The sequence below is a fragment of the Mandrillus leucophaeus genome, unplaced genomic scaffold (assembly GCF_000951045.1).
Source record: "Mandrillus leucophaeus isolate KB7577 unplaced genomic scaffold, Mleu.le_1.0 Scaffold443, whole genome shotgun sequence".
NCBI classification, from domain to species: domain Eukaryota; kingdom Metazoa; phylum Chordata; class Mammalia; order Primates; family Cercopithecidae; genus Mandrillus; species Mandrillus leucophaeus.
This window is the reverse complement of record NW_012104732.1, coordinates 504227-518873: the sequence shown is the minus strand read 5'-3', so window position 1 is coordinate 518873 and position 14647 is coordinate 504227.

Below are 14647 nucleotides of genomic sequence, written 5' to 3'. Positions count from 1 at the left end.
GAGTGGATGAGTTTCACTTGTCTCCAGAGTTAGAACAAGTCTGCAGCCTCACAGCCTGAGCCTGGCCTATGGAGGAAAATGGCCCTCTTCTCTTCCTCAGCAAGTAACATACAGGCAGTTTTGGTGAGATAGTGCATATCAACTTTGTGATCAAATTCTATCTGGACATGGAAGAGTAGGTGAAAATGAAGATATAAACAAATGAGGAAGGTGTGACAACAGGAACCCTGTCCTAGAATTTTCAGTTCTTTACTTCAGTCGGCAAGTGGGAATGACATCAGATAGGTTACAGAACCACCTAGTGGTCGAAGAGCATCTGTGCTGGTATTATAGTATAGACTTGTGAGGTCTGTGTGTATAATGAGCTTCATCTGTCATCCTGGGTGTGGGGGAGTGTTGTGTCTCAGTCACTGAAGGGTCTAGGTGCCCTCCTTGGCTTCTGCCTCTTCTCCTACTTCTGGGAATGCTACTGAGAGCAGGGATTTGGGATAAAATGTGTCACATATTGACTTTTCATTTCTACTTTGTTACAGGAGGTGTTGGGGAAAGGAGATGTTGACATGACAAAGGAGGCTGAAAATGTTCGTGAAAATCTCAGTCCAACATGATCTTCTCACATCTGTTAACTCCTACTGTCCTTAGTATCTGTGGGTGGGGAGCACATGAGGGACTTCCAATTTCTACTTTATATACTTTTGTACTGCTGGAATCAATTTACAATATGCATGCATTGCTTCTGTAATAACAAAAAAGAGGAACCATTTGAAACATAAAGAAATGGATGCCACTTCCTCAGGAGCTTTCCCTGATATTTGAAGAGCAGAGTGCAGTCAACCTGCATTGATCTATCTACAAATCTCCCACTTGCACTTTTGAGGTATACAGCTGGCATTACAAGCATAGACAGTGACTTTAGCACTAAATGGTGCTAACTTATTCAGATGGGAAGTTGATCCATGGACCTTGTTAGCCTGGGAACTCTGATCTTCCTCCAGAGAGTCTTGCTTTTGGCAGTACAATACTACAGGCCCTTACCCCTCATCCTCAAGGGAGGTGGCTTGCAGCAGTATTTGAAGGAAATGAGGCTGGTAGATGAAGATGAGATGGTACTTCATTCATAAGACGGTAGTCATAATTCAAAACGCAGTTCGGTGGCCTAGAAGTGCAGCTCTTTATGATGTTCTACATAAAGAGCCCTAAAGGCTTTAGATCATAATACATATAGCAGGAGTACTGATAATCAAGTACACTGTATTTAGAAATGTATCATCCCCCAAAACTGCATTTTGGGGAGGGTGATTTGTGGCCTGATGGTTTGGAGAGGGAGAGACACCAGCTTCCAAAATACTAATTAGGAGAGTGTTGTAATAATTCAGGGGCAATAATGATGACAATTGCCATGGCAGGGAAAAGAGTGTTTCTTTGCCAGCATTGAATCCTCATTGTGCCCATTACAGTGCCCAGCATAGAGTAGACCACTGATAAGCATTGGTTGAATAAACATTTACATAACCTGGATAATTAACCATAGTACTGTAGAGGATGAAGGCACGGGTGAGACTTGAAAGAATACAGAAGACTTGCTTAGTTTGTAGATATAAGAAGGTATGGGGAGAGAAAATCAAATGATGACTCCGCAGTCTTGTTGGTTAGTGGAATGGATGTGAGAAAGAGATGGAGAGAGAGGGAAAGGGAGAAGAAGAGAGAAGTCAAGAGGGCAAGAGATGGTAGGAAGGAGAGAGAGACAGAGAGACGGAGAGAGAGAGAGAGAAACGGAGGGAGGGGGAGAGAGAGAGAGCATGCATTGTGGAGGGGCAGACTGCCAGAGTAGAAGAGGGAGGAAGACAGGAGTTCCATTGTGCATAACTTGACTTTGAGTTGACAGTGGGGTATCTTAAAGGAATGTCTAGCAGGCAATTGATAATAGGGATTTGAGTATGAGTGAAGTGTTGGCATTTGGGATATAAACTAGATACATCTAGCATAGAGGCAAAAGTTGAATCTGTAAGAGCAAACGAACTGTCTTGGAGGGCAAGATGTAAAGAGAAAAAACAAGGCTCAGAATTGAGTTCTTAGAAACACTGACTATTTCAAAATGTGTTGGGAACACTGGATAAACTTGAAGGTGACAAATTTCTACAATTGCCAGTTGGACTCTTCTTTCCTAAAGGCTAGGTAAAATTACTTGATATTTTGAATGTAGACTATATAGAGAGTTATTCAAAGCCAGGTATAAAGTGGAAAATCTTGAGTTACACAGAAGAAATAAAATATTCCCATCTCTTATTTGTGCTCTGTTTTAAAATCTGCAAAAGCAACTCCAGCTTCTTCAATTAAAAAGTTTACATCTAAAGTTTGCTCTCATTTTAGTCCATTGGAGTATCCTTTTTCCCTTCTGTTTTTGCTTTTGTCCCCACTTTGTAAAGAGGTTGCTGAAACCTGTGCATCGAATTCTTTACAAAGCAACCCAGCCACTAAGGGACAATCAAAAAGGAAGCACAGTGCATTTATAACAACTTTGCTGGGAATCAGTGGGAGGGGAAACCAAAAGGAGTGCTGTCTAGATCAATGACCCCAGAGCACTGGGAAAAGTTAATTGGCAGACCATGAAGGAACATAATGGGAGAACCAAGAGGGGCTTAAGCAACCTTTTTAGGATGAAAGGATGATACCTTTGGCAGTAACCATCTTTCACTTCCTTTCTTCCCAGTGGCCCTCTTCTGGTACGTTAACAAAAACAGTACTTTCCCAGATGTAGTCAGATATCTAGAAATAAGAAACTGCCTGGATGAGGGAGCTGCTGAGCACAATTACTGTCTTGAGTAGTGTTGAGGCACCAAAAGGTTGCTGGAGGTCATGTTGAAATAAACTTACATCACTTTAACTGATGCAAGGGGAAACAATTTCTCTACCAGGGATGTGTATGTGTGTGTGTGTATGTGAGAATGTGCATTACCAGCATCAATCTGGATAGGTAAATGGAAACACGTGATTATTCCACAATGCTGCAAGTATGATAGAAACAATACACTTTTCACTAAGTAGATATCACATGAAAGCAGGACCCAGGTGTTTCCTTTCTGAAGGAAACTCCCAACAACACTGAGCAACACTAAATCCAATGTCAACAATGAAAAGCATTGACAGAAAATCCAGTGATTCTTAAATCAGATTCTTAAAGGCTTAAAACACTGTAAATTCAGCTCATTAAACTGAAAAGGGGAGAAATTAAAAAGTAATCATTTTAATTATCATGTTTGTGTTACGTTTAGCCGACCGCTACAATAATATCATTTGGCTTGTTCTACTGTAATTAATCTAGTAAGTGTACAAAGTAAACAGATTAGAACTATTTATAGCTGTAAGGCTCAAGTGGAAATGAGATATTGCCCAAGTACAATTACAATAAATATAGGGCTTGTTGATACTCCTTCAAATTACCCTGTTAGGACTTTTAACCCCCATGTTATTGTTCAACTGTACCAGCCTTCAGAAAACAAAGAAAATTTCAACAGTGGCTCTTGTCAAACTTATTCTCAGATGTACACGTCAAATTGAGTAATCAGGTCCTTGTTTTACGTGAGCCAAATTAGGTAAATCTCATTAAAGATATGCTAACTAACATACAAACACCAAGTGCAGTTTTAAAAGAAATCTCTGCAATGAGGCGCAAAGAGTACATGATTTTATGAGTCAGTCTCACAGAATAAAAGTTATGGTCAAGATTCATATCATTTTACTGCCATAGATGCCTTTAGACCCAGATAATAATGAATTATATATAAATGAAAGGAAATATATATCTGACACAAAAGAGAAAAAAATCTGTATTGAGAGGACCATTTTTTAAATGGTAATATCCCTCACTTAGTAAAAACAAATGAAAATTGCTCACAAGACCGCTGGTCAACTATTTAGGTATAATACTTGCAAATTAGGTCCAAAGTAATTATATTCACAATTGTAAGGAAAAAAAAGATCTCTCAAGATACTGCTGCTACAACTGTTGCTGAGACCACTGCTGTCCATAATAATAAATAGCATCTACTATCTGTTGCAATGCTTTTAGTTCACAAGGCACCATATTAAGTACTTGGCATTCTTTCCCTCAGTTAATGCCATAAAGGCTCATAAAGGAGGTGTGGTAGTTATCCCTGTCCTGAGATGAGAAAACTGAGACTAAGTGAGGACAACTCCTTTATGATTCTAGTAGAGAAGCTGGCTTTTGAGCTCTGATTGATCAGATTACAAAGCCTGGACTCTTAAACACTATATTGTCTCCTGGCAAATAGCAATTTCAAATGAAGAGTTTGAGTGGGACTTTCAAAAGTAGATGAAATAGTCTGTTCTTTTTAATTTTTTTTTTTTTGTAGAGACGGGGTCTCACTATGTTGCCAGGGCTGGTCTTGAACTCTGAGCTCAAGCAGTTCTCCCACCTCAGCCTACAAAAGTGCTGGGATTACAGCTGTGACCCACAGTGCCCGGCTGGAAATAGCCTGCTCTTTGTCTGGTTTGAATGAAGCCAAGAAAATCCACCTTCTGTTGCTTACAGAAGAGCCCACAGTTTTGCCTCAGTATATCAGGCTTAGGCTCTGGTTTTACCCCAACCACAGGTTAATGTAAACAGCTCATGAGTATATATCTGTGTTTATTCTCTACAAAAGAATGCCCAAATGTGTGTAGTCATTTTACATAAATGGTCTCTTTTGATCCTCTACTTGGTGAAGTGGGCAGAGGAAGCATTTTTCTCCCCATTTTACAGGAAGTATAAAACTTACTTTATTCAAGGCTGTATGATGGGTTGAGGGCAGAGCTAGAAGTAGAATCTATTTCTCCCTCCTCTCCCAACCACTTTGCACACCAGTTTAGCTCTTCTATGTGAGGGAAGGCAAAACAACTACAGTAGCCCAAAAGATTTTCCAGGCACCCTCTAAACGAAGTGAATAACACCTGGCTTCATGTTCTCATGTTATCTATAACTTAGAACTAGAGGCAGATATCTCCAGTTAATTTCAAAACTGAACCCAAGTTCACTAATCCAACCCTGAGAGACAGCCTTACTTCTCATTTGTTGTCCCAAAAGCCCTTTGGGGAAAAATCAAAAATGTAATTCATCGGTTCAGTGCTGGATATGTAATTTATTTATTTTTTTCTAGTTTGTCCTTAGGATGAAAAATAAATTATAAGGCAACATGAATTCCATTCAAATGCCACCATGTTTTCAGGTTTTCATAACTACTCTTTGTCAAATCATGGCTATACTCTTTGTTAGCTATGTAATCATAGGGCAAACACTTTGCATCTTTAAAATAATCTAGAACTATAATAATAACATCTATTTCACTGACTTGTTGTAATAAAGGATATATGCATGTGATACACCTGGCAGGGTGCCTGGCACGTGGCATATGACAAGTACGTTACAGTTGTTGCTGCTGCTGTCAATCTTCAATGCATTTTTAAATGTATATTTGAAGCTATGTACCCAAATAATGATTATGCTTTTGTCAATTTATCTTAATGTTGAAGTTAATCAGATTTGTCAACTAATCCAATATACCATTCAATTGGGAATTAATATTGATTAATTTGCATCTCCCTTAATAAGGGGTGTAAGGTGCCAGAGCTGTGAAGACAGTTCCCACACTGGATGAATTCACTTAGGCTTTCTCTTTACTTTCTCAAGTAATTATTAATATTTCATTAAGTTGTGAACTCCTTGAGGGCAGAGCTGGTTGTTTTTATCTGTATTTTTCCATAGAATCTATCATATAGTAGTCACTCAGTAAACATTTGTTGAACATTAATTTGAAGCCAGAAAACTAAAAGCTATTCATCCATTAAAATAATTTATATAAGCTTTGAGATTTCCAGTGTATCTGGTCAATGAGAGCACCTCTAATTCTCTGGGATCTGAATTCTATTCTCAGGCATGGAATCCTTTATTTTTTTCTGAGCAGAGCTTATAACACAAAAGAAAGAGGGACAGAGGAGAAAAAATAAGCACAGAAAGAAAAGAGAGAAATAAGGAGTGAGCACGTTGAAGAGAGAACAAAGAATTAATAATTTTCACTTTTGTCTTTCACCAAATATCCTTCAGTAGGTTTTTTTTTTTTTTTAAGTATGACTATTTATAACTTTTACAGCTAAAAGTAAAAAAGCTGCTGGTTGTTGTATTAAAATACTTCAATTAAAATGTCAGTGCAACTTGGACCTGATTTGTCATTGCAGCTATTATCCATGGTTTGGAGATTCCTGGAAGTCTTACAGTAGCAGAGTAGAAGGGAAAGAGCATGAGGCTTTGAAATCAGACAGACGTGGTCCTACAGCAATCTGTATTACCTTGTCCAGTTGAATTAACCTCTTAGAGTTTCAACTTATTCATTATTAAAATAAGACAATATTAATTCTCATCTGAAAACTGTATCAAGATCCAGAGCACCAGCTCTGGAGTGAGGCTCAAATGATGGCTCCAACATTTACCCGCAGGGTAACTTTGTGTGAACTTCATTTTCCTTACGAATGAAAATAAGTATTAATGATGTTAACTCATCAGGTAGGGAGGAGACAAATTAGAGAACCAGAAATAACTCCATTCTACACATTAGTAGACCTGCATTATCAAAAATTATACTCAATTACTATATTTTCAATTTTCTCAATAAAAATTTTGTGGAAATTTGTTCTCTTTCATATATATAATATGCATTTTACATCTGTAACACCTATTTTACATGTACAGATATTATACATAATGTCCTTGATTTTGTCTCTTGGCCAGCAAAGCTAAAGTATTTATTATCTGGCCTGATAGAGAAAAAGTTTTCGGACCCCTGGTTTCAGCTATAGGGAGTCACACTGTCCTGAGATACTACTTCTTCTAAGTCATGTATCTTTTCCATTAATAAAGCAGATTCCACTAAGGTAAAAGTAGAGAGATTGAGGCTAGAGGAGAAAGAAAAATATAGACAATTTTTTAAAGAGATAATTCTTTCCTTAAAGGAGAGAAAAGGTTCCATTTTTTTCAGGACTAATCTAGAAAAATGCTTTATGGTTAGCTTAACAGTACCTATCCTGGAGAGACTATAAAATACATGGCGTTGGAACAACTGGTTATGCATTATGGGGGAAAACAACAGAAATTGATTTCTTCTCCATATAACAAGAGGCTAACAAATTTTAAATGTGAAAAGCAAAACTTTAAAATCTTTAGAAGAACTATTGAGACTGTTTTCATGACTATGGGATAAGGCAAAAAGACACAAACCTATACAAATGTAATACTTCAACCCTATGTAGATACCCAAGGAAACCCTTGCACACACGGTAGATACACTGCTTACAGACCATTGTTTGTAAAAGCAAGACTGGAGACAAACGTAACGTCTATTAGCAGAAAAACAGATCAATGCGTGATGATATGCTCATGGTGTAATACAGACCAGTAAACAGAGCCTCACCAAGTACTCACATAACTGAACTGCATGAATTTAGGAGGAAAAAAGTAAGTTACAGAAGAACAGCACAGCATTGTATCATTTATATAAAAGTCAAAAACATGCTAAGTAATACAATTTTTAAGAATAGATACATATGCGGTAAAAACATAAAGAAAGGCTCAAAATGATAAACTAGTAACCTCTGAGGGGAAGATACGGGATGTAATTACATAATATGCAGGGTGTTTTAGATAGATTTGATATTTTTTCACATTTCACTCTAGATACAAGGTACATGGTATTACATTTTTTATCTTATTGCATATATTACATTTTATGATAAATATAAAAATCAAATCCATTAACAAACAACACAAAAGACTCCCTCTCCTTTATAAGCATTGCCTTTGGAGAGTCATAGTGATTTTTCCTGGACTTTCCATGTTGCTGAAATGAACACAATTGCTTTCTTCAAGAGCAGCGCAGCTTTCAATTTCTCAAAAATATATTAGTTATTGAACTAAGGAATGGTTACCGGACTTTTTGTGAAGAGTCTTGTTACACCCCAGGAAGCTAGTGTTAATGAGAGATGAATGTCCTTGGTACTTCACAGTGAATCAAGTAACTACAAGATTGAGAGAAGCACTGATGAACCGAAAAGAAAAAAAAATTAATCTAATGGTAGAATATCAAACTCTGAACTATGGGTGATATGCCTGTCTAATAGTTATATTTTTTCAATGCAATTAGACTGGAAGGATAACATTTTATTTGTTTATTGATTGAGCCAGGGTCTCCCTCTGTCACCCAGGCTGGAGTGCAGTGTGATTATGGCTCATTGCAGTCTCAACCTCTTAGGCTTAAGTGATCCTCCCACCTCAGCTTCCCAAGTAGCTAGGTTTATAGGTATACACCACCATGCCTGACTATTTTTTTTTATTTTTATTTTTGTAGAGACAGGGTCTTACTATGTTACAGGCTGGTCTCGAACTCCTAGGCTGAAGCACATGACCTCTCAAAGTGCTGGGATAACAGGTGTGAATCATTACACCCAGCCAAGGACAAAATATTTAAAAGTCAAAATTACATTAAGCGTTATTGTAGCAAAATTACATTTTCCTTCTAAGGTATAGTTGAAACTTCTTCCAATCAACTCAAGAAGCTTGAAAACAGCATCTATAAATTAATTAATTCTCTTATTTAGTAAAATATTTGTCCCAGGTGGCAAGTGTGTGTGTACACACACGCACACACACAAAAATGTGTAAAGTTTTTGTTTTGTTTTTTTTACAAAGATGATATTCTACATATATTTCATGATAAAATTAAAATATATTCAGGGAAAACTTTACCATGTCAGCATTTATTCTTTTTTTAATATAGCTAAAATCTTATTACCATCTCAGAATTTATAGAATTTCAGAATTGAAATGCTTTCAGGAATCTAATACAATTTCTTCATTTTATATAGAGAAAATTAAGGCCCAAAAATTACTTATTGAAAAATCTTACCACATTTTTTACCCATAACAGGGTTAGCACTAAGATATGCATTTACCACTCCTGGTTCAAAAGTATGCACGAAATGTGTCACTTAGTTACATGAAAGGAAATAGATGGTTGGGCACAGTGGCTCATGCTTGTAATTCCAGCATATTGGGAGGCTAAGGTGGGAGAATTGCTTGAGCCCAGGAATTCAAGACTAGCCTCAGCAACATAGTGATACTCTGTCTTTACAAAAATATGTAAAAAAAATTTCCAGCTGTGGTGGTGACCTGAGCCTGTGGTCCTAGCTACTCAGCAGACTGAGGAGGGAGGACTTCAGCCCGGGAGGTTAAGGTTGCAGTAAGCCACGATTGCACCACTGCACTCCAGCTGAGGCAACAGAGCAAGACCCTGTCAAAAAAAAAAAAAAAAAAAAAGATGTGAGGTCACCTGTACACACTTATCATTAGATACATGGAACATGCATGTCCTGATTTGGACTATACAATTAAAGACAGACATGAATAATTTGGAAGGAATTTAGAGATTAATCCAAAGGCAATCAGAAAAAGAAAATAAGTTGTGGGGGGAAAAAAACCAAAAACCAAAACATTGAAGTAGAGAATATTAAGCTTGCTGTGGAGGAAGCCAAAAGCATGACTTTGTTCATGGTGGGCACTTAATGGCTTGGAACTGCATTGGCAAAACTCATAGAGCAAGAGTGGAAAACATTTTTCAAGTTCCTAAACCAGGAAAATCTCAAGCAGGGGCCTTATTTCTCCCCTTATACTTGCAAATGTATATTTGATATTATTTTTCCCCTCACTTGAAGATGAAATATTCATTTACTTTTTTGACAAAAAACTGAGAATAGACAACTTAAAACTTTGAGATGCACAACAAATGCTACAAATACATCTTATTTCTAGATTAGAGTCAACTAAAGATCAAAGGGAAGGAAGAGATTATGAACAGAACGGTGAGACATCACAAGGATAGAGACAGAGGTAGGGATAGAAGCCATACCCTAGGCATTAGCTATAGTGTTCTTCTTTAAAATCCTGATAAACTGCCCGCTTTTTATAGCTCTCAAACTGTTCAAACTCGCAGGCTCTATTCTGATCAGAATAGCGTGATTGTCAATGTGTATAAAATGATTTTTGGAGCAGTGTCAGCAACTAGAGCACTATCAGCCTGGGAACGGGCCTGGGGAAATCGGGGGGTGTGCATGGGAGGGGAGGCAGATGAAATGAAGACTGTTAGGATGGTAGTGAATGAACACTGTCTTCCAGATCTTGACTAGGGACCACAGGTTCCCTGCTTTAGTCTCAGAGGATGGTGACGTGATCGCATCTCCAATAAAGAGAAAAGAACCAAGCTCCAATTGCAACATGAAAAATTTAAATTTGTGATTAAGAAAAATTTATCAACACTAGGACTATAATGGATTTTTGAGAGGTTTTCCAGACATGTTAAATTAATATCAGCAAGAATTGGCTTATGTTATGTGAATATTTTAAAACTGCTTTAGAATTGAGTTTGAGAATTGATTTAAAGCATTTACATATCTTTCTGCTGCTTATTTGTAGTAGTTATTGCTTTTATGCCACGTACATAGGCTTTATTTTGATACACTAAACTTTGAAAATCAATGTTTACATAATATAGTATAAATATTAAAACAAATTCTCCAGCACATCTTAGCACAATCTCTCCCAACCTTTCTTCTGCTGGTTTTTGTAAGGTCCCAGATTCCTCTCTAGCACTTTCAATCCAGTCTTGACTTTCACACAGTCACCTTAGCTTCCATTCTTCCTGCAGCTGACTCCTGATTAAGACAGAGCCTCCACGGTTTGCTCATAAATGATTCTCTCTTATTTTACATGAATAAAAACAGAAAGTCAGTGTGACTCATGTCAAATATTAAATTCTAACTTTGGTTCAAAGTAGATGATCAATGTAACCATGTCTAAACACCCTTCACCTCATTGGAGATGCAGTTTAATCTTTTATTCAAAGCACAGAAATGATTGGCTCTATTACAGAAAATATCAAAACCAAGTTATCTCATCAGAAGACTGTGATCTAAACCAGGGTCAGAACAGAACATGATCTAAAGAGAAGATACAAATTGAGCCTGGGTTAAGTACGACTTTGTGACAGACCCAGACATGTGAGGAGCACCTAAATAAGCATTTTGGCCAAGGGATGTTGTTCAATACAACTGCTCATGTGGTGAGTAAAATGTACCACATTTAAAATATACAAAAATAGTTTTAAAAAATGTATTAGAAAGCAAGCCTATCTATAGGCTACAGAACATTATGAATAGAATACCCAAATGCCCTCAAAACAACCACGTCCAAACAAAAAACAAAAAATGCAGCATTTTAAATCATTTGACTAAGAAATTCAACTCTTAAAGCTCAATACAAATTTATATAACAAACTGATTTATGCACATGTCTGGATTTGAGGTGTTGCTTTTAGTTTTCTTACTGTGGTAAAACTTAATGCTTAGGAATTTAAATAGGAACAAATTGGGCAATAAGGCCTAACTTGAGCAAAGCCGCTGTCAGATCATGCTATACATTTGCCTTTATCGTTAGCATTGAGTATTGATACAATTTAAGCACAATTAGTCAAATATTAGGGGCAGCATGAAATGACTAAATTCGGTGGGCATACAGACCCAATCAGGAAGTTTAAAATGGGATTACTTCAGAATTTCTTAGAAAGCTATGTAAAGACAGTGACCTAAAAATTACACTGTCAGAATGACTCTTCTAAACAGGAAGAAAAAAAAAAAAAAAAACAAAAGGTGGCTCCCTTTGAATAAAGTCTTCTCTTCCAATGTGGGAATAATTTGAGGTAGGGGGTGCTTATCATCTGTTTGACAATATTCATATTCCACTGTTACAGAGTAGTAGAAAAACATTGAGATAGTTGAAAACCAAAGAGCAATGCCTTGTACAAACATGGATGTGATTTTCATGCTTCAACAACTAACAGAAAACTATACTCACACTAAAAAAAACTTAGGAAATAAAAATATTGAGATTTTAAGAATTTAAATTGGCCAGGCATGGTGACTCATGCCTGTAATCCCAGCACTTTGGGAGGCCTAAGCCGGTGAATCACAAGGTCAGAAGTTTGAGACCAGCCTGACCAACGTGGTGAAACCCTGTCTCTAGTAAAAATAGAAAAATTAGCTGGGCGTGGTGGCAGGAGCCTGTTATCCCAGCTACTTGGGAGGCTGAGGCAGGAGAATCACCTGAACTTGGGAGGCAGAAGTTGCAGTGAGCTGAGATGGCGCCACTGCACTCCAGCCTGGGTGACAGAGTGAGACTATGTCTCAAAAAAAAAAAAAAAAAACCAACAAAGCTAAAAAAAAAAAAAAAAAAAAAAAAAAAAAAAGAAAAGAATTTAAATTGAGTTTACAATAATGACCAACCTGAGCACAATGAACAGCAAATGTGATACTCTAGTTATAAAAATGCCAACAGCAAAGCTGCACAACTTACAGTTTTTTAAAAAAGTACAAAAACATCAACTGTCCAACAATAGGGGTAAGTAAATTAAACTCCACTCACTTAATTAAATGATATCCAGCCATTAAAGAGAATGAAGTAAATCTCAATAATGCCCACAACAGACTGTTAAGTTTAAAAACAAGAGACTTTGAAAACATTATGTAAACTCAAAGATGCCGGAAACAAAAGGCCACATAGTACATGCTTCTGTGTCTATGAGATGTCCAGAATAAGCAGATCCAGAGACAGAAAAAAAGATTAGTAGTCGTCAGGATATGGAGGGAGGGGCAAATTGAGATACAGAGGATTTTTGTGGGGTGGGGGTAGTGGGGGTGATAGAAATATTCTGAAAATAGTGGTGGGTGATGACTGTACAACGTTATGAATATACTAAAAAACATTGAATTGTACACTTTAAAATGGTTAAAATGGTAAAATTTGTTATATGCAATAAAAACAAGTTTAAAAGGTATGTGCATGTATGTATTCTTGTGTACACAAGTCACTAAGAAGAACTGGATTCTCGTGTGTATAGTCGATAAAATGTATGCTAATCTATTTAAACGCAGTTATGGGGGGAACGAAATTTAGGGATAGAGGGGCAATTTCACTTGTTTAGTATTAATATTCTTCTGGGAAAAGGTACTGTATATATTTTAGTCTCTATTAAAATCTATCCTAAAACCCTTCTCTTGAACTCTAGAAATATAGATGTTCTGGTGGTTGCTCTGCCTCCCATTCCCCTTTCCATGTTTTTTAAAAAGTTTATTAACATAATTTACATACTGCAAAATCCACCTATTTTAGTATATACTTAGTAAACATACAGTTGTGCAGCCATCACCACTCAAAAAGTTCCCTCCTGCCTCATTTGCCGTCAATCCCCACTACCACCTTCTGGCAACTCCTTATCTGCTTTGTCTTTATGGATTGGCCTTTTCTAGATATTCATATAAATGGAATCATATGACATGCGGCCTTTTGTATTTGTTTTTTTTTTTTTTTTAACTTGGCATAATATTTTTGAGGGTCATCCATTTTGAAAGAGCTTATCAATAATCTGCTTTTTATTGTTGTATGGAGGTATTATCATGATGACGGTGTACCTAGAAAAGGAAAAAGATTTTAATTCCAAAAATTAAAAATTAAAACACAGAAAACAAAAGGGCTTTTAGTGCCATTCATTGCCTAAAGACTCTACCAAGTTCTCCAATATTATCAGACCATGAAACTGATAACTGAAAGCAAATGTGTCATTAAATTTTACAGACACTCCTTTGCATTATATTCTAACTAGGAAAATACAAAATAACTATATTTTTTCCATTTGTAGGAAAATAAAAGAGTCATCCAGCTAGATTAAAAGTATAATTTACAAGCATGTTAATGTTTCTGCTGAGTACTTCGTTTTCTCATTTTTTTCTTTATTCATTTGTGTGTGCCACAAGTGCTGATAAGCTATTGAAAACACCTTAATGCATAATTAATCACTCTGCAAGCAATCAGCAGATTTAGTGCTAGTTGCAGAAATAAACCAAATTCATATATGCAAGGTAAGCCTAATTAGTTAAGCTCACAAAAAATGTAATATCCGATTTTTAGAACCTAATGTGCTCAACAAAGTATTTGTGCTTTTAAATTAGAACAGCTCTCTATTTAATTAGTCCTCATTTGAGTATGTAATCATTTTAATTTATTTACACAAACACAGGACATTGTGCTCCATCAGCAGATAATGTTCTTCATTAACCAGAGTAGGAACTTTGTGCTCAAGGGCAGCAGAAATATTTCCACCTGTGATGCAAAATCAGAACTGCATACTATCAAATTGCATTCTCTGGTTTTGACAGTCACCATCCTAAGATACATATTTGTTAATAATAACACAAGTTTGACTAAGTACTCTACCAATCCATAGAAATTAACAATTTAATGTTTCATTTTACCTACTGCCCAGTTACAAAATGGATATTTAATTATTAATGAACAAATTGACTTACCGAAATTCAAGTAATAGTAATGTACTACAATTCAAACTTCAATTATTTGGATGGTGGAGCAGAGTTAATTTTTTAAAAAGTTAATTCTTTCTTTGTTAGGGGTGCAAAGTAATAATAGCCTAGATTGTAGACAGTGGTGAGGCTATGTTTTATTTACACTGTATAAAAACAAACACTGTATGCTTGGCAG